Source organism: Pteropus medius, unplaced genomic scaffold (assembly GCF_902729225.1).
Source record: "Pteropus medius unplaced genomic scaffold, Ma_sr-lr_union100, whole genome shotgun sequence".
NCBI lineage: Eukaryota > Metazoa > Chordata > Mammalia > Chiroptera > Pteropodidae > Pteropus > Pteropus medius.
In genome coordinates this window covers 2,283-4,564 of record NW_024350993.1, presented here as the reverse complement: position 1 = coordinate 4,564, position 2,282 = coordinate 2,283, and positions in this window count along the sequence as shown.

The window sequence follows — 2,282 nt, the reverse complement described above, 5'->3', positions numbered from 1 at the left end:
TGGTTTCTCCTGAGGCCTCTCACTTTGTCTTGCACACAGCTGTCTTCTCCCTATATACTCATGACTTTATTCTTTTGAGTGAACATGCCTCTTCTTCCCAGGACATCAGGCCTATTTGATTGGGGCCGCGCCTTATGACTTAATTTAACCTTATTTACCTCCTTAATGACCATATCTCCAAATAAAGTCACATTGGGGGTTAAGGCTTTAACTTACTAAATTGGAGGACACAATTCAGTACACAATTCCACCCTCTGCCTCCTCCCTCAATATTTATGTTCTTCTCATATGAAAAATACAAAATACATTCATCCCATCACAATAGCCCCCAAAGTCTTAACCCATTCCAGCTTCAACTCCAAAGTCTCATCTAAATATTATCTAAATTGAGTCTAGGTAAGGCTTGAGGTATGATTCATCCCGAGGCAAAACTCCCTTCCATTTGCGAACCTGTGAAAGTAGTTATGTGCTTCCAAATACAATGGTGATAACCATAAGACAGACATTCCCCTTCCAAAAGGGAGAAATCCATTATCATGAAATTTTTCCCCTGTTTTCTCCTAAGAGTTTTATAATTTTAGCTCCTAGGTTTAGATTTTTTATCTATTTTGAGATTTTTTTTTTTTTGTATATTGTTTAAGGTAAAGGCCCAACCCCATTCTTTTACATGTGAATATCTAATTTTGCCAGCACCATTTGCTGAAACGATTATTCTTTCCCCATTGAGTGGTCTTGGCACCCTAGTTGAAAATCATTTAACCATATATGTGTATTTATTTCTGGGCTGTCTATTCTATTCCATTGCCCTATATGTCTGTCTTTATTCCAGCACACTGTTCCGATGATTGTGGCTTTGATAGAGGTTGCATTGCAATGAGTAGCTTCTCTTGTAGAGCTTCCAGTTGGAGCAGGCCCTGTCCATATGTTGATTTCTGACTTCTGTCCCAAGAACTGTGAGAGAATAAAGTTCTACTGTGGTAAATTTTTTACAGTAGCCACAGCAAGCCAATACTATTAGTGAGTGGTAGATTCTGTGGCAAATTAGTATTTATTGCTACTTTCACCTTACCACATTTCCTGAGACTAGTAAATAAAAACTCTATACTTATTAGATAAATCTAAAATGGCTAGAACTCTCACAATCAAGGTTTTAAATGGGCAAGAGGAATGTAATATTTATTCATTTTATTGTTTATCTGTTACCCGCATTGAAATGAGAGAGGCATTACATGGTCTTTGGTTGAGGGACTACATTTTATTAAACTGATAAGAATTAAGACATCCCTCACCTTGAACTTTTATTTACAGTCTTGCTTTATTTTACGGAAGATTTAATATTTTTTTAAATAGTAAATATCAGTATTTCCTTTTATGGTTTCTTTGTTTTTGCTAATGCTCAAATTTGCTTTCTCTATGCTTTTCCCTGAATTCAGATTAACATATGTCTATATTTTATTTTACTTTGTTTTTCCTTAATATACTTAAGTTGTATGCACGTGTAAATCTCAAACTCCAGCGTGCATCAGAATCACCTGGGAGCTTGTTAACAATACATTTACCTGAGCATGGTTACCAAACAGAGGATTTTGGGTGTGGTGCAAGGACTCTGTATTTTTAACAAGCTCCACATGCAATTCTGAAGCATTTGATAGGCTGGAGAACTTAGAGTAAATACTGACATATATTATCTTAAAAGGATTCCATGTGTTGATTTTGGGGTGTAATTCCTCCTCTTCGATATTCTTTTACAAGATATATATTGTAGATAAATGAAATGATTCGGTTAGGGTCACACAGTCAATCATGCGTAGTGCAGAGAAAATAAACCAAAGATATTGCAGTCACGAATTATAACCAATTGTTCTCAACTTTACATGAGAATCACTGTGGGAGCTTTTACAATATAATTACCCATAGATCTCACTTCTAATGAGTCTGATCCAACTGGTTGGGAGTAGGTCCTGAGTTCTACTTTAAAATCTCATGTAATTTAAACCTGCAGCCAAGGTTAAGGGCAGTCTAGTGGGAAAATAAAGCTTGATGTACATAGGGTAATTAAGGCACTTAAAATATGTGTGTGTGTATGTGTGTGTGCTCAACTGTTGTGCTTTACAACTTACCAGACCCTGTGTTGGTACTGAGTATACCAGGACAAATGAGACAATATATTTAATTTGAGAAGGGCACAGTCTAATTTGGGAGTGGTGATACTGGGTAATAGAAAACATTCTAAAACAATGGTCCATCTACCAGGTCCCTAGTTCTGGCCAGTTCCCCATTGA